The sequence below is a fragment of the Syngnathus typhle genome, linkage group LG8 (assembly GCF_033458585.1).
Source record: "Syngnathus typhle isolate RoL2023-S1 ecotype Sweden linkage group LG8, RoL_Styp_1.0, whole genome shotgun sequence".
Taxonomy (NCBI): domain Eukaryota; kingdom Metazoa; phylum Chordata; class Actinopteri; order Syngnathiformes; family Syngnathidae; genus Syngnathus; species Syngnathus typhle.
In genome coordinates, this window is record NC_083745.1 from 8,640,843 (window position 1) to 8,660,359 (window position 19,517).

General features: G+C 38.3%; 1 protein-coding gene across 10 annotated transcripts in view; it reads right to left on the reverse strand.

Moving 5' to 3' along the window:
• LOC133158251 (neurexin-1a-like) overlaps window positions 1-19,517 on the reverse strand; it is a 165,789-nt gene that overhangs the window by 112,385 nt on the left and 33,887 nt on the right. The gene's annotated exons all lie outside the window — the stretch shown is intronic.

Below are 19,517 nucleotides of genomic sequence, written 5' to 3' on the forward strand. Positions count from 1 at the left end.
AAATGAAGAGGAGGTTCGATCTTGCATCAGAGGAGAGCGCTCGGCAGCTCCGGTGATTTAGATGAAATGATTGATAAAAGTGAAGTCATTACGCTCGTGTCTCCTGTTCTTCAAGCAACTGCTGTAACTATCTGATAAATGTGCTGGTTGTAATCTCTCTATCGGGCCACATTCTCCAAGTCCCCGCAAAACACCATGGTAACGTGTTCTCCGTTATCTTTAAGTGAAAAGAATCGATCTAATGTACCAAAAAACTTGATTGAGATTTACATATAAAACTATTGTGAGCTAATGAAGGAGAATATGATTCAGTCAGTTCTAAAAACTATTCAACACTTAATGTACAAATTGCAAAAGCTGCTATACATAGAGGTGAGAAGGATATTAAGCATTTGTATTTTTTTAATGTAAACAACGATATATTACATTGATAGCCTCAGTCATGAATTCAGTCAGAATTCAGAAAAATCTGAAAAAGTTTGATTCAATTTGTAAAAGCTGTAAATAAGTGAAGATAACTATTTTTTCTTCATCAAAAATGTTTCAATTTATTTTTAAACAAAGAAATATAACGTTAATAGTCTCTGTCACAGCGAAGATCACTGGTACATTGTATTTATAATAAAGTAAAGCGATAGGAATTGTCTCAATTTTCTTTATTTCCTTCTCCGGAAATAAACACATTCAATTGGTGTGATAATGGCACCATGCACATACTGCCTCGCTAAGCTGCACAAAAGCCCGAAAAAAAAGCTTTGTGCGTAAAGAGGGAAGTCAATACAGACCTCTAAGCAAAGTACAGCATATTGGATTTCTCATACACAGGAGGTTGAGAGTGGGGAGCTTTTAAAATGCCTTAAGTTTGCACGGGATGCTTGTAAATGCACTGAAGAAACAGTCAGTCATTGGGAACATGAGAAGGACACGCTTGAGAGGATAGCAAAAAAGATCATGGAAGTATCATTTTTGGCTTCATGTGAGCAACCGCTTCAGCGATGAGATGAGCAACCTCCGGTAGAGTGCATTAAGTGGATATTAATTCTCCCACGGGTGCTTATTAAAGACCTGGGTGTTAATGATCCGATTCCTCATTTCCCAATCCCCAATTGAGTTCCGGCTCAATGAAATATAGCAGCAAGGAAACGCATACAGTACCTGCAACTAATTGAAGGGGAAAAGAAAAACATCTGTTAAGGAGAAAGTTGTTGTTTTTTGGGGCTATATTTGCTACAATCTGTTTTTCAACTTCCTGTTGGAAACAACTTGAACTTTTAAGACATTTGGAATAGGATAATGACTGATTTGAAATTGACAGAGCATATTGATATGTTGTAAATTTCACAGATGCCAAATACAGCAGTTTAATTAAAGATAATTAGCCTAGCTGAATGTGCCGACAAACTAAGAAGTGTGTTCATCCGTCAATACAATTATGTTTGTGATTTTTTTTTTTTTTTTTTTGTACTAATTATATGGAGAACCTATATGGAGATCATCGCTAAATGTGAAGGTTTATGACTGATTCTGTCATGACTCTGTTATTTTCAAGATGGTCGTTTAAAAATCAGAAAGAAAATAAAACTCAAGCTATTATTTCCATCGTCGTTGGGTCTACAGTACATTTAGGTCCAGACATATTGCGCAATATCATATCCTGCTTAATACAAAGCATGGCAGTGACAAACTCTGACGCCCTTTCTGCAAGTGACCACAGACAATCAACTGGTCCCATATGGGAGTTTGCAAATACAACAAGTAATACCAGCAATATGCTTGCTCCGGCAGACCTATTTATCAAAGTTAAATCAGATCGTATTATGTTGATATGGGCAAAAGGCTGGGTTGATTGGCATTCAAATAACTGTAGATGGATTGTCAGCACATGGCTTGCACTGGCAGGACTCAGTCTGAGTCATTAACACTCAACAAGCACAGTGGAGCCCCAGGGCACCCTGCTCTCTGACAGTAATGCATTCTAATCTTGTCAGCCCATTGAGAGCTTCAGCTACATTACAGATAACAGGGCCAGAATCAAACACTACTGTCTGTCAACATCTCAAATCAATCAGGGGCTAAGAGTCTGTGGGGCAGCCATGCATGCAATGCTGCTTTGCACGCCAACCGCCATAAAGCCAAGATGGAAATCCTATTTTGTGCTAGTGAGTCAGCAAAACAATATTTAAAATTTGAACAAAAATCCGAGAAAAAAACAGAATAGCAGAAATGTTGTTGTTTTTTTAGTCATGTTATTAGATATAAAATGATTGGAAACTTCTATACTGCACCAATGGATTTAGTTATTAAATGATACTATTTTCTTATTTTCAATCATTAACATGTTTGTTTTCTCTTAATGTAATATTTCAGGTAAAATATAACTTGTTTGTTTCCATTACTTTACATTTCCAACCATCAAGCACACATATGGCAATACATCAGACCATTAAGTAGATTCATTATTCATGAAGAGGTTGTTACTTTGCTGGTTCACTTCCCATAATCGTAGTGATAGTTTTCCCTGAAATAGGGTAGACGGATAGATGTGCACCATAGATATTCCAAAAGTCTAGCATACATGCGGTTGTTACAAGTCAAAAGTGTAATAACAAAACATATGATAATACTGTCTGTTTAGGAAACCCTGGTGTTCTACAACACAACAGTGTTCTATTGCACAAAGAAACATTTAAGTAAATAAAAGATGATAAAATGGTATCGAGGTGTCTCTGTAGGACAAATATCTTTGCTCTGTCTGACTGCCCTGTTTGTCCATTTAGAAATGTCACCAGCTGTGGGACTCCCCAGGATGCAAGCTAAAAGGCTTCACTAAAGTTCTTTTCCATTTACTGCTCGAGTTGGCACAGAGATAGTGCTCTGTTTTTTGTGTACCTGTGCTCGCCAGGAGAGTCAGAGTGCACAGGCATTTATCTTGGCCTCTAACAATACCAAGATATTATCGAACAACCACTCTGGGGATGGCGCCCCACAGCAGCTCAAGAACTACTCCAAAATAGAGATCAAACATGACATGAATCACAGCAGTCACTGATCTGGATTCGGTGTGTTTTTGAATAAATATATAAACAAATCACAACCATGAAATAGATATTGGTATCCTGTGAATGGTGTCCCAGAAAAAAACACTATGCCAGAATTTCATATCAGCCAACAGCAGGAGTACAAAAAAATGTCCACTTGGGAAAATTAAAATAAGAGCCTTTATCTGGTCATGGGGTTCAACTTCTTGCAATCACATGGTGGGAGATTCCTTACCGGGAAAGATACTGTACTCTCACTATCTGATGTTTGTTTCTTTTCCCTCTATGTCACTTCCAAAGATAACATACAAGACAACACAATCACATCAATTTAATTCGGAAGTCATTTAAAAAAAAATCATGTCTGGCAAAGACTCCTCTTTTCTTTCATGTTAAATATGTCCAGAAAACTCAACGTTGCAGAGGAAACTAGCTAAATTGTCAAAGTTTGTGCACTTTTAAATAGACTCACTCTAACACAGATTTGTTTTACTAACTTCCCATTAAAATTGGCCAAATGTGACTTTCAGTAAGAGGCTCGAAAATGTTACAGCAGTTTTAATGATGCCGTGATGTAGCGGTAAAACTGATTCTATATGTACCACAGCCTGTGGCTCATGGTGTACATGGGAAGGATTTCGACAGTCTCTAGGTATACGCGGCAAGATCCCAGTTGATTCACTATGTTGCTCATTAGACCCGGCTCCTCAGAGGATCAACTCAAGATGAAATCCACACTGGTGCCTTTGTTACCCCAGGCAAATCACCGGGGAGGGAGGGGTGGTGTTTGGAGGATGAGGGGGAAGACAAGCGGGATAACAGGAAACAAACAGTGCAACCAATCAGGATGCTCTCTGGAGTGGAATACTTCTTCTCCTATTTAGCTTACAAAGCTGGAACCTTGTTTTTCCCCTCAATGTCCCGGAGTAAGTCATTAGAGGGAAAATCAAAGAGACCTAGAAGTCTCAAGCAATTAAAAACAAAACGGAAGCTTCATTGCATTAATTGTAAAGATTTTGCTGTATCATCAATAAACAACCGAGCGTCAATCAATCGCATGTTACACATGATGATAAATCAAAACAATGTTGACCTTTACATACTATACATTAGTAATCTATGAAACCATGCATGATGTGAATAATAACAAAAAAGTAAAAAAAAATCAACTAGAATCTTGAGAACATGATCAGACTAAAATATACTATGTACTGGTAGATTTGGCTCCCAGGGTCACTCTTTATTAAGCTTTCATGAATCTATTCTATATTGCGAGCCCACTATCATTGCTCACCGGTGGACTGCCAATACGGGAGCATGCCAGGACGAGAATCCTGCTGGGTATTTGGTAAGAGAAACTAGAGTGATGGACATGAGCATGGTATGGCTAAAAGTACTAAAATAACAAGCGTGACAAAAAGAGCGAATGAAAAAAGCATTGGGAAATGTCACAACTCCCCAGTGGGAGCCAGCAACACTTTACAAGCGATGTCGGTCACAGTGTGTCACACTCTGGTGGATATTGTCGTAAATCAGCACTGTAAACAATGTAAATCTATAAATCTGCCACATAGCCGGAGGTCACCAAATGGCTTATTGTTCATGCCGCAATATCTTAGTACTGTAATGGGTTTCAAGATGTGCAGACTCTCAAATCGAAATAATATTAGATTCAAATGAGCACATGTTTTGCGGTGCAGGTTGATTTGCAGTTTCACATTAGTTATAATGTGAACAAATGAAAGGTCAAACAAAGCAAAACTCGCAGAATTGCTTATTTGAAGACACCTGGCAGTCAGTAATGGCAAAACCAAAACTCGCAGAACTCACTATTTGAAGATACATGGCAGGTTGTACGATTTTGCGGTGCTCTACTCCCCCACTGTTTCATCATTAACTGTGAATCATTCTTGTTTTAAAATGACATATGGGCTATGGGTGTTTTCATGAAAGCTTTATCTCAAGATGGTGGAGGTCTGTCCTATAATTTATTGAAGCAGGCTTGACCTCCTGATACCATGTCAAGGCTTTATTAGTCATCCATATTGATTACTCGACATGACTCACAAGCAAAAAAAGCCCACGGAGCCAGGTTAAGAATAAACATTTCACTAATTTTCATTCTAAACAGCATCTATCTGTTCTGATATTAAATGTGCAAAGTTAAATTCTACTAAATAAGTGAGTCATCGCATTGAAAAGATGTTTTCAATGTTTAGCGTTCACAAATCATGAGCTTTAATTAGTAGCCCAACATATTAGGTTTTGCTACAATCTCACGTATGAAAAGAATCATTTATTGAGCTAATCTCTCACTTCCTTTGTCTAATTTCTACCAAACTGAACCTTTTGCAAAGACATCTACACGCCTTACAACGCAACTTCTCTTTCAGTTGCACTCACGCGCCATAGGAATGATTTATTTAAACATGTTCTCTCAAGAGAAAGAGCCGTTTTTCTTTTCCTCCATCAGAGAATGCAATCTCACCACAATATGGCCACGGCAATTTGTCTTTATTTAAGTCCCCATTTGCTTTCTCAAGACACTGCTGCGTGGGTCGTTCTCCCTTAGTCTGCCAAAAGTGTCCTTTAGCTCTCGCGTTTGCTCATTTGTCATGTTTGACACTTTAAGCAAGATTTAGCGTGGTAAAATATGTACATTTTAATACTAATGCCTCCCAGTGGCTTCATTAGATTTGCAGGGTTTTTTCCCAAATCAGCAAACGTTCACCGGTTGCACCATACACAGAAAACATTATGTTAATAAAATATTGTGCTTTATGAAACATTTTCAAATTAAAAGCAATGACATTAGTCACAGTGCTTATGCTTATACGCGACAATGGGCGGGCCCTTAGTGTACTTAACTCAATGGACTTTAATTTGTTTTGCCTCAAATTTGAAAATTAAATGTAAGTAGCAATATTTCTTTCCCCTTTTAGTCAGTCCGAGGAAATTAGTTTTTACAGCCATTAGGGGAAGTTGCTTCCTGTGCTCACTTGCTGACAATGTGCTTTGCGCTATAATATCAATTCACTTGAGTGGACCCATCTTGTGTGGGTGTGGTTGTGTTTCTAGTGTGGACTGACCCGCCACTGAAGACTGTCCATCTCCAGACTCCAGGCGCTACATTGCAGGACTAATTACAGAACATCATGTTGCCAAGCAACTGCAGCAAATGGTGCCTTGTGGGTCTCTGGGAGGGGGTCGCGGCAGTACTAGTCGAGTCTTTGATCGATCTTTATGCGACCCCAGTGATCCTTAAAATATCTATGTACTGTGTTTGACTTGACATGGAGAGCGTGAACTCGACTAACCATACGACATGGCAATTTGAGGCCAAGGGTAGCACTGACACGATATTGATTTGATTGATTACTTGTATTCTTATTCTGCTTAAAATATTCAATACTTTGCAAACCAGCAAATTCAGACTCAATGAAAGTGTTGAATATTTTTTTTCCTAAATTCCTCCTTGGCATATGTTGCCTAATAGTATATATGTGTATAAATATAGATTTGTTCACCTGTGAAATTACATCTGTAGATTTATAAAATCATGATATTCCAATGGGAGGCATTAACCAAATGATTCGGGTTAGGGGAGAAAGAGAAAGAAAAAAAAAATGAATAAAGAAATGCATCAATTTAGGTTAGCTGAACTGTAAACTTCTTAATTAGATACTAATGAAAAAATACATAAAACTACCGTTAAAAAAGATTAATCTTGCGAGTACAATAAGTACCAAGTATTGTTGTAAACAAAACTGGGAATAATCCATACAAAATAGCACTGTGGAAAATGTGCCCTTCTTAAATCATTTTCAATATGTTGCACAATTTTCACTGATATTTATAACATGGCTTTATCCTCAGTAGGGAAGTATAAGTAGCTGGAGGGTGCCAACTGTTTTTATGATGGTAGATTTTATTGCAGCACTTTTACTGCTGTTTTTACTCAACAGGAATGAATCCACTCTTAATTACGTACATCGTGAATCAACAATGCTCACAGCAACTGACCCAAATGTTACACCACGATGCACACTTTTAGTGGTAATGTATGAATTATCACTCTTATCTATTGAGATCATTTCTCTCTCATACCAGATTGCTGAAAAGGTAAAATTATATGTGTACCATTCATTCTTTTCTTTTTTCAAAACAGAAACAAATATATAATGACTATTTTTTTTCAGTATTTGTTCCAGAAAACAAAATGAAAAAAAGTGATGGGTTCACACATTGTTCAAGGCTATAACTGTCACCTATAACTGTCATCCTAACCCGGTTCAAACCGGAAGTCATTCCAATAATTCATGCGAAGATTCATGAGGCGTAGAAATAATGTGGCAATAGTGGCACTGATTTTATTGTCTCTTTCAATTCTTTTAGTCTAAGTTTCCTGTGCCCCGTTCTCCTTCCGAACCACTGTGGTCTATGCACTCTACACGTCCCGTGATTAATAACACCACCTTGCTCAATTTTGCCTGCCAAACAGAGCAGTGCTTTCTTGTCATCCTGACACAAATTAATTCCCCTTATTTATCTTTAGGCGCCAAGGTGGACATAGGCAGAATAACTATTTAAGGGGGGAAGGACAAAGAATTATAGACGGTGTGCTCTTGATGACAGGGCCATTTGTTTCTCAAATAAGAATCGAGATGAAGTTCATAACAATCACTTCTATACGCAAACTCTTTTGCTGGGTCTTTTGTCCTCAGGCTACAGTCAAGGGCAGAAATGGGCAACTTGTGGTTCATGGGTACTCTCAATGATTCAGTTCCAACTCCTACGGGTTGAAACCAGTAACAATGGAGGAGAATTAATAAGCTCAACTGCTGCCACACATGGGCAGAGAGCAAAAATAATGATTCAGGATGGAGTGTCAGGCCTAGGTTATTCGGACAGGGCATAGGTCATGTATAATTTCTCATCCATAATGCTGTTTCTCATAAAGAAATTAGCCATACAAATAATTTATAATTTGAGAGGACGATTAGTGTTTGAGATATCTTTATCTTTTGAGCATGCTAAGTACCATAGCAAATAAATAAATAAGCAAATTAGTTACTCGCTCTTTTGCTCGGTACGCAAGTAGTTTTCGACTGAATACTTTCTCTTACCCAAGTAATCGTTGAGTGAAGTGCTTTTTTTAGTCATATCATTCTAACAGTACTCTTAATTGAGTACAATTTGCAGCTACTCGACCCACCACCGGTTACAAGCTCAACAGTATACTTCTTTTTAATCAGCTTCATTAAAAGAGCTCTTGTCAAGTCAGGCCTTACTACAGCAACGATAATGACGCTCTGAAAAGAGTCAGCTAAGGGGATTTGCAGATAGGAAAAGTTCACTTTCGTCTTCTCTTTGGTGAGAACCTAACACTCTACTTTCCCTAACAGAACACACAATGATTACACACCCGGCTGTATTAAAGCACGGAGCACTGTATGTGGCAAGTTCAAATTGATTTAAGGGATAAATGAGCAGCCCTGCTGTAAAAATAAGTTAAATTAAATAAATGCATCTCCTTGGTCAAATAATGGTGATGGCTGGTTGTGCTTGAGTGTGTTAAATACTAAGCACGGGTGCGCATAACAATTTGGGTGTTATTAACTTTATGGCTGAACCTAAACACAAACAACATACCTAGTCAACATTAAACAGTCAAGGAGAGGATTAACTATTTATAATAAAGTGCAGAAACTATTCCATTCAAGGATTTTTTTTCTGTTCATAACTCATATGTTTCTTCATTTCGACCAAGAATTTTAGTATTTAATTGTTAAATAATTTATTTATTTATTTAAAAATTTTAGTATTTAATTGTTAAATAATTTATTTTAATTTTCATAAGTTTCCACAATCTATAATATATCAAATCATGAGTATTGTATGTCCACATATTTTTAATATATAACATGTGAGCCAATGCATACTACAGACTCTACATCCTTAACTGCGTATGTATAGGTTCCATTGTGGCACCAGTACGCTAGAGTATCTTCTCATTCAAATTGAAGCAGCTCTACCTCCACTGACAGTGAGAAATGGATTTAATAGCCAGAGAACAGCTTGTCAGCAGTCTGAAAAACACAACGTTAGGAGACTTTGTGCACTCGTCCAACCCCCCGCCCTACCCCCGGGGATCTGTATTGGGGGGGATATTATAAAGATTGGAAATAATCTATGTCAACTTTACATTCTGATCCCTGAACCCTCCACCCTTGCTGGAAGGTATATTTTTCATTCCCTATTAGGGTTGCAAAGGGGTGGAAAATTTCCGGTAAATTTCCGGAAAGTTTCCGGTAAATTTCCATGGGAAGTTAAGCTCGGGAATTTTGGAAATATTCCAAATTGGAAACTTTCCATGGGAATTATGGGAATTTATGGGAATTTATGGGAATTCATGGGAATTTAATGGGAATTTATGGGAATTGAGGGTAATTTAGTGGAAAGGTATCATATCTAAGCAAAAATAATTGTTTAGATATAATAATTGTATAAATAATTGTAAAATAATACAATTAAAGCAGATACAATTAAAACAGATTTATTTATAAGTTGAACAATCAAACAGAACAAACACATGAACGTGGAGTTAAATTTTACTCAAAAATGAACACAAATGCATCCCCCTAATCCAAAAATCCAAACAAAGTCCCATTCAAAATGTTAAATAAATCTCTCCAAAAAAGTCCCAATCCACATGCACATAAAAAAAAGTCAGCTTCCCTAGAGCTTCTCAAGCTTCTCATTTTCTTGCTAAACCCTTTCAGGCAGTAGGCATTCGTGGGTCTCAACATCCTGCATGTCCACTTCCTCAACATCGGACTCTAACTCTTCCTCTTCAGAGTCACTGTCCAGCCTTGTGGAGGATGGCTCTTTGTCAGGCTCAAAGAGCCTCAGGTTAGCCCGAATAGCAACCAATTTTTCCACTCTCAGATTTGTGAGCCTGTTGCGCACCTTTGTGTGTGTGTTCCCAAACATGGACCAGTTTCGCTCTGAGGCAGCTGATGATGGTGGGATCTGGAGTATGATGGAGGCTATAGGTGCAAGAGCCTCCGATCCACAAAGTCCCTTCCACCAGGTGGCTGCAGATATATGCTGGCATGACTGCCAGATTGCATCCCCTTCCCAAAGGCCTTGCTTTGTTCTGTACTTTGCCAAACTGCCAAGTACTTTGCCTTTATCAAGGCCCAGGTGGTCTGACAAGGCTGTAATAACGGTGTAAGCACTGCTCATCTCTTCCCCAGAGAGTAAATCCCTGTCATATTTTGGGTCCAGCATGTATGCTGCTGCATGCAACGGCTTCATGCAGAACTCCCTGCGCTTTTCTAGCAACTTCACAACAGCAGTTTCCTCTGCTTTAAGCAGTAGGGAAGTGGGCAGGACTGTCTGGATGTCTTCTTTGAGGTCTGCAAAAAGACACTGGACATCTGATAAGATGGCACCATCACCCTCTATCTTGGCTATTGCTGCTGCAATTGGTTTGAGGATTCCCAGACTGCTGGACAATCTTTCCCAAAACACATCATCTAACATGACTTTCTTTATGTCACTTTCGATGCCTGCAGTCTGGGATATGGCCATCTCTTGCAGGGACTCCTTTCCATCCAAAAGACTGTCATACATGATGACAACGCCACCCCATCGTGTGATGCTGGGGAGCTTCAGCGTGGTATTTTTGTTTTTTTCCTTTTGCTTTGACAGATAAGTTGCTGAAGCTACTTGTTTGCCCTTCACATACTTGACAACTTGCTTCACTCGCTTGTATAGAGTGTCCATTGTCTTTAGTGCCATTATGTCTTTAAGGAGAAGATTGAGAGCATGGGCAGCACAGCCAATGGTTGTTATATGAGGGAAGGTCTCCTCCACGTGTTCCCAGGCAACCTTCATATTTGCCGCATTATCAGTCACAAGTGCAAAAACCTTCTCTGGTCCAAGATCATTGATGACCACTTTCAGCTGATCAGCAATGTAGATGCCTGTGTGTCTGTTGTCCTTTGTGTCTACACTCTTGAAGAATACAGGTTTAGGAGTGGTGACAATGTAGTTGATGATACCCTGTCCACGGATATTTGACCATCCATCTGAGATGACTGAAATACAGTCTGCTTTGTCAATAGTTTCCTTGACTTTTGTCTGCACCCTGCCAAACTCTTCATCCAGCAAATGAGTGGATAGCGCATGTCTGGTTGGGGGGGTGTATGCTGGCCGGAGAACATTCAAAAATCTCTTCCAGTACACATTGGCCGTTAGCATCAGGGGTGAGCCAGTTGCATAGACTGCACGAGCGATACACTCATCTGCACGTCTCTTGCTTTGTTCATCCATATGATCAAAGAATCCTCTGATGCCAGAGGGACCAGGAGCTGATGAGAGGGTATCTGACTCTGATGCGGCTGATGCAGATTTATGGGATGTGTCCAATGTATCCTGGTGGAGATACAACTCATAAAATCCAAAATATACAAGATGTTTTTAAAACTATTAGTTATTGTTATTTACTTAGGTGCAAATGATATCTAGCAACATCAAAGTTCCACTCCTGTCTGTTAAAGTGATATTTACTGTATAAATTGTGGTTTATTTGGTTTTGACCAGTTTTATTTTTTCCACCATAAGGCTAAATATAGCACTTACATATAAAAATATCTCTAAATATATTACCATATAATGTCATCAAAACTTACTTCACTTCATGCAGTCCACAGGCTCAAAAGTCTGGCTTCAATTTGTGTGCTCTGGACTCAAAAGTGTGGTCCAGAATTGTATAAATCATCTGTGCATGTGATGGAGGAATGAACAGCACATGTAGGGGGCGTGGTCTCAGTGGCCCTGCAGCTATGTGAGCATGTGATAGCAAAGATATTCAACTGTGCTGCATGATATCTGGTTGTTTTAGTCAGGATTATGCTAAAATATTATTTTACACAACTATATTTAAGTTCCCTAATAAGAACATACCTTCAGTTTAGTAAATTCCCGGTTTATTCCCGTTTATTCCCGTTTATTCCCGTTTATTCCCGTTAATTCCCGTTAATTCCCATGGAAAGTTTCCAAGTTTGAAAATTCCCGGAATTTTGCAACCCTATTCCCTATTCATTGTGAAGCTGCATGCAGTAGCACATAGGAGTTATACACCATATAGTGTGTAATGGAAGGACACGTAACAAATGAAACACATCATTTGATTCGATCTGTTGATATCACAGGCATTTTTCACAGCCGACATTTTGTGCTGTATTCGCTGAATTTGCGTGGGCAGATTTAACCAATGAGGGTTCAGGTGGTTACCCCGACTGGGTAAGCTATAACTTAATAACCAAACGCATTCAGAGGATTCAATAAATTATAATCGGCAGGTGCTTCATGTGGTATTCTGCACTTTTAAAAAATATATATTTTGTTTACAACTGATCAAATTTAAATTAAAATGATGAAATGGAAGCTAGGTTGGTCAGAGGCTCTCAGCCATAATTGTGCAGAGTCTTGTCTGACTGTTGTCTCTCTAGGGGACCAGCAGGCAGCTCAGGGGCGTGTTGTTATATTTCGCACTTTAATGATGTGCAAGGCATGCTCGCCTCTTTTCTGTGCCACTATTTTAGTCACCGACACTCTTTAAGTTACATTTTAACAGCAAAATTCAAGTCGATTCGTGTTTCCTTAAATAAGACCTAAATTACTTTTATGGATTTCACTGCTCTGACAATAATGTACTATTTAGGAATCAACAACAGTCTCGGTGTTTATTTATTTTGTATATATTTCCAGTACTTGGAGATTTTGAAAAACACAAACTGTCTCATAAATAGCTCACGCAAAACGCATGATGCAAAAGTAGCTTTATATTTGATTTGCCCCTCTATTTATCTATTCATTTTATCTTGAATGATTGTTCCATTTGTATTAATTGCTCATTTTATATCTGATACATGTTGGAATAAGTAAAGTTGACTAAAGAAAACTGAATTCTTTGCACTTGACTGTATTCCTTTAAAAGTAGTTGGACAGCTGCATGTAGATTTGGACTTTTTCTGTCCACTGGATATTTGTGTTTCATTTACAAAGGTACAAATCATTGCTAAAACTAAACACTGCATTCACATCTAATGATGCAAAACACGCATAAGAGCCAGTCAATGATTAAACTGTTGAAGTATTGGCATTTCAGTAATGACTCTTGTCTTACCGACAGTAGACTGAGTTAATCCATAATGGTACTAAAAGCCAAAATTTGAAGTCAAAATGACAAATCTTAATGAAACCTGAGATTCATGACTACAATATAAAATGAAGAGATAAAACAGAGACTGCAGCGGGTCACTGGGCTACTTTAATTCCTGGAAGCCTCACTACGCTTTGACAGTAACATGAATGTTTTGACAGCTCTCCGGTGACCTTCGTCAGAGTGCAGGGAACAGCGAGTTATAGCCTCAGCAGTGTCATTTGAAAGAAATATATTTACAGTTCACAACGTTGGTCCCCCACAGGAGCGAGCATGCTTATTAAGCAATGGATACGAAAGGAGCTTCTATTTAATACCTGAACGGCTTCCGACACAGGCCCATGTTCTCAAACGTCTAAAATATTATTTGATTAAATCATCTGGAGAGAGTTTGCTTTGGCGACCATTAATCAAAAGTAAATCATCAGCAAGTCTCACTTCGCACTGACAAATACTGCAATGGCGAAAGCTCTTATTGTAGATCAACATGATTCTAATATACAAACTTAACATGTTAAAATTCAATTTATGCTGCCAATACTGCCAAAAGATCCTGAATATGCCCCATCAATTTATGGATGTAATTTATTTATGTTGCTTTCTTTCATTGCTGATTCATACACATTTTATAAAAGCAAAAAAAATTGATAGTCTTATTGTCCTACTGCTATTAAAAAAGACTATCTTCCGCTTATAGTAATTTTGATACAATTGTTCATACTTGGGTTTGGTTTTCACGCCTGAGCTCTTCTAAGTGATATAACTAGGCCGCTTTGTGCAGCAGACCGAAATCAGTATTGAAAGAGTCGAACCTCCTTTGACAACAACGCAAAGCAGCAGCCTTGCTGGCATTTTCATGTTTTGTAGCACCGCAGTGAATCTCATCCAGAAAGCGAAACAAGACTCTGCTCGGGAAAACTCATTGATACAACAGCAGTGGACCAAGTGGGGTCATGTAATCTCCCACTGTCTTTCCTTGGCTCAGTCTCAAAGGATGTGGGGGCAATGCACAGGTGATGTGAATCCAGGAATAAGAGAGGAAGGGAGGGAGGGGAGAGAGGCAGGAAATGAGATGGGAGGCTAGATGAATAGCACAGCCAGATGAATTTCTTGCAGTCTGAGTGAAAAACATTCTTTTGGCAGCACTGGAAATAAGCAGACAAATGGTGCTTCTACATGTGAGACCTCAGTGTCACATTCAAGTCAAATAGGAAGCAACAATTCAGACTCAACATATCAGACCATGTTCTTGCCACCTCAAGATGACAAATATACAAAAAATCTCTATGATGGGACTTTACACCAATCTAGATATTGTGTTCAAAGCCTCGGAGAATTGAATGATAATAGCATGTGAATTAAATAATAACCAATTCCTTGCCATATATAAAAAAAGACAGTCCTCAAGATGACCATAGAAATAAATGTATAGAAATGAGCCAAGTCTAAAGATTCTGTATTAAATAGAGATTCAAAATATTCCAGGCATAATTAATCCATTCCATTTTCAACACTGCTTTTCCTGTTCAGGGCCGTGGGGAGAGCTGGAGCCTATCCCAACTGACATCAGGTGAAAGGCAGACTACACCCTGAACTGGTCACCAGCCAATCACAAAGGGCACATATAATCCAGTAAAAAATAATTCAAACGTATTTGATCGTTTTGTTTTTCTATAAAGTGGTTCTGCCCTCATATGGCACAACGAAAACAAGAAATCTATCTTTATCTGCTGTGTCTTTAAATGTTCCCGACTATATGCAAAATATAATCAAAACAGCAAGAGATGTACGTACATGTTTATGCATACAATAGGCGATACAAGGCCTCCTTTCTAAATCGTGTTTTTATCCCTTAGGATATGTCGGTCTTGAGTGTAATGACTCTTGGTGCACACCTCCCGAGACAAATTGCCACTGACCCCCATGGATTTTCCAGGGCACACTCCATTCGAAATGGACTATTCAATTTCCCATAGGGAGCCCTGCCATTTCCTCAGCATGCATCATTGAAAATGAAGTCACTTTCGGGTTTGCCTGGTCACAATGAGTCAACCTATATTTCTAATACGTCTTTAATTAATTGCTTACATTAATTGGTGGCATATAGCTCTGAATGATAATCTGGACAATCCTATGACGCTTGAGCTGCCGCAGTGGGTAGATCCATCTTCCCTGTTGTAAATGAACGGATACTAAAACATTAATGTTGTGCACATGTTGGCACATATGTCACAGTTGCCCAGACAGCCATGATAATGTGAATGATCCTTCATAAGATTCTGATTGCATCTAGAGAATCATATGTCAAACAGCATGTCATGACGACATGTTTTCTGTTGGAGCCCACGGCATGCCCCGAGGTTATATCATTCACAGGAACATATTACATGACTGTTTCTAAATAATCATGTGACATGTGACAAGAATGATGTGATGAGATTTTGATTAGGTGCTTAGAAAAAAAATAAAGACTATGAAACAATACTACTGCGTTCCTGCTTGGGTGTGAATCTACATCTATCGTCATAATCACAAATGACCACAATAATCTACGTAAACCGGGCAAGCTCTGTCAACTTTTAAATCAAACCACTTATTTATTTTTCTACCAAATCCGGTTGTTTATATACTGTAAGTCTTCAACTTGTCAACAGGCCAAGATACGACAGACACCTAACAGAAGAAGATAATGCACTGTTACAGATAGCGGCTTTTTGAAGTGAGCTACAGCCCACAAATCAAAAGCCAACAAAGCACCAGCATAAACACATCTATTGTGGACACACTGACAGTAAATCATCAGAGCAGTAAAAAGCACTGAATCATTTCACAAAATTGCCGGAATGCACTAACTATAACCAACATGCACGCAATAATTTTTAGCAATTTGAGTAGAAGTACAGGACTTTTCGTGGAATGGGAAGTGGCCTTCCTCATCCTGATATTCATCCTCTCCTACTAGCAAGCCGAAAAATACAGTTTTTGCTTACCATAGTCTGAGAGGCATCGACCGACACTATTGATCTTAAGTAGATCTGCCATTCTGCTCGGGAGCCAGATGAGCCTTGTCGACATCGATCCCGCCCCCCCCCCATTTTAGTCGCCAGTTATCTTTCACTATTTCATTGGACTGAAATAATTCTATAACTGTCATCTTTTATTGTATGTATCACTATGGAAACTGTTTTTGTCATAAAAGAAAATGCAAAGCAGTCTACAGAATGAGGACTAAATTTACAAGGAATGTATTTTCTTATTGGTTGAACTTTTACAAGGTTGTTGGGATTTAACATTTTCCTGGGGAAAACAAAACATCCACCAAATATCCGTTTGGCCCTTCGAACCTATTCCAATCTTGTGTTGCTGTAATTATAACATTCATTGTGCTATATTGGCGCAAACATGCTTCTAGATCAGGTGTTATTAAATGTCATGTCAACGGAGCAACACTGTCAGGGTGGCTGGTATTTATTTAAATTATACAATATCTCAAGATATTATTCATTTAAAAAGAAGACACGCCTATTTGCTTAATACCTACTACCACAAAAGAGAAAGCGTAACCCTTTGAGATGGTCAATGGAGCTGAAAGAATTTCATTGTCAGTCTCCCTGGTTTTATGTGAAGCTACAAAGGCAACATCTGTTGTTGATTCGATGTGTTCTGATACCTGTCAAAAAGAGATAGCCGACACGTCCACAAACGTCATACGTGATGCTCCATGGTGTTGAAAAAAGCTTCTTGTGGCCCAAATGCTGCACTTTGTTAGAGCCATTATGACTGAGTATGGACAACAATCTGGATATTTTTTTATGTTGAGGCCATTTCTTTTTTTATTAATGGCACATGACATTGTTAGGAAATTTGTTTTGATTTACCACTGGAAGCTTAATGATGCATTTGTGAAATTATCATCCATGAAGTGTTTAATGGGACATGAAAATGTCTTTCTAAATGTTTTGAATTCCTAAGTAATCATACTATTTTTGCCCTCAAGAGTTCAACTTGTCATATCTGACGTTGGTTGCATACGTGTTGTTCTTTTAGACTACACAGTAGGTGAGACTGGAAAGAAAATGCCTCTGCTGGGTATAGTCTAGTAATGCATTCTGTTTTAATTGTGAAGATGCAGTTAACCAACAATAAATTCCAACGACAAAAAGTGAGACTGGAATGTCACTTAATTACATAAAGAGAAAACACACTGACGGGTTCATACATTCATTTAAGGATATATTTTGTATACTGACAAATTCACATGTATTGCAATCTTGCAGTACTGCTGAAAGTCAAATGGATGAATTTGGAAGTTTTGTTTGCTCAAGCAACGTTTGGCATAGTCATTCTCACAATATTAACAGTCACCAAAACATAAACTCCTTTACAGAGATAATAAAAAACATCTTATCGCAGTGTAAATTAATCAGCTCCTGGGTATGTCCTTGTCTGACTTCGATTACATCACAAACCAATTATAACTCTGTCCAAAGTTTTTCAACCCACAAGAAACAAATATAACAAGAACAATTTGATAGCAATTTCTTTACCAGTTCATGATAATCTAGAAGATTAAACTGTAAAATGAAAGTCCCCATATGCTCAAGCAACAGAATTTAGCTAATGACTGAATGAGGATTTAATGCACTCTGGTTTTTGTCCACAAGCTGGGATTTAAGCATTAAAAATCCATTTGATTTGTCATGTGTAAACACATATTGAGAAATTAATCTGTTGTCCTACTTCATAGCAGATCATGGGGGAAAATAATTTGCTCAAAATTATACTAATTTATAAGAGCCCCGTTATACCTGCAAGCTTGTGTGTACAGCCGGTCGTTGATCTTAAACTGGAAATGGCTGTTCATTGTGATGGCGGGAAATAAATACCAGGGATTTGTACAAGCACGGATATCATTCCCTTTCTGTTTTCCGTGGTTTGATGTGCAGAAAGAAAAGGTTTTAAGAATCCTGTTAGTGCACCAGATAAAGCACACATAACCGAGTCCATTCTCAAAGGAGCAAACCCAAGTGTTTAACAGACCACAGATGGACATTAAAAATCAACCATGTCTGGTGTATATTTATTCTTATATTGTGCATCCAATTTTCACGGTCGATATCCTTATCCGCCGTCACTCCTCTTGGTTTTAATACCCAAATGAGGATATAGTGTAAAGGTGTGGGACTGCACATTGCATAACTGGACTGCGTAGGTTTGCACCACAGGGGGGCAACTAACCAAAGCCTGTATTAAAGGCAAAGTGCTGTGCATGTCAGGTTTGTGCTGCATTAGCACTGTCTTCTTCCTGCAGCTTCCCTGCTGTCAATTCCGAAGGTGTTTTTTGTTTGCCGCATAAATACATTCCATGGAAACCTAAATGTCACCTTCCTGAACTATATTAAGTGTAAACTGGGATTCTGGTGCTGCAGTATCAATACATTCGATGGCCATTTGACAGCTTATTGCACTTAATTGATCACGCGACTGGCATCAACCATCATCATCGGTGAGACGGAGTAAAACTCAGAGGCAAAAAGTCACAAGCAGTTCAGCATGAATATTTGACACAAAATGACTTGTTTCAATGTTACTTATCCCTGTGTTGGCTGCAGAACCAAGGGAAAAAATATAAGTAGATAAACACAGAAAACTCAAAACTTTTTACTGCAACTGTCCTACTGCATCAGATCCAGGTTGCCTACACCAATTCAATGATTAGCAAATAATCATTAAATTCATGATTAACTTGGATAAAACAAAATACCTGGTAGGACTTTTTTTTTAAATCAACATCAAATTTAAGAGTATTTTATTGTTTCAGCGTATTAATGAGTGCGTAACTTCAGATTCTACTTGTTGATTGCTAACATTTCCTCAGAACATTGCCGGTGCAATTAAGAGATGTTGAAGAGGGAACCGTTTGAATCAATTTAACTTAATAGTTCAAATAGCAAATTCTGAAATACCAGCATCCCCAAATAGATTGTGTCTGACATTAGAGGTTCTATTGTACTGCTATTTCTGGATTCCAAGTCATCATGTGGCATTATTGTGCATCTGGATAAACCTTCACTATAAAAAAATGAGCAGCTTCTGGAGGCAACACACTGACGTACATAGCTGTGAACAGATATTAGATAAAATACAGGAATGGCACTTACCTTGGAACACAGAAAATGTCAATTTGTGAAAAATGTAAGTGTGTGTGTGTGTGTGTTTGCAAATTTACACAATCATAGATGTAA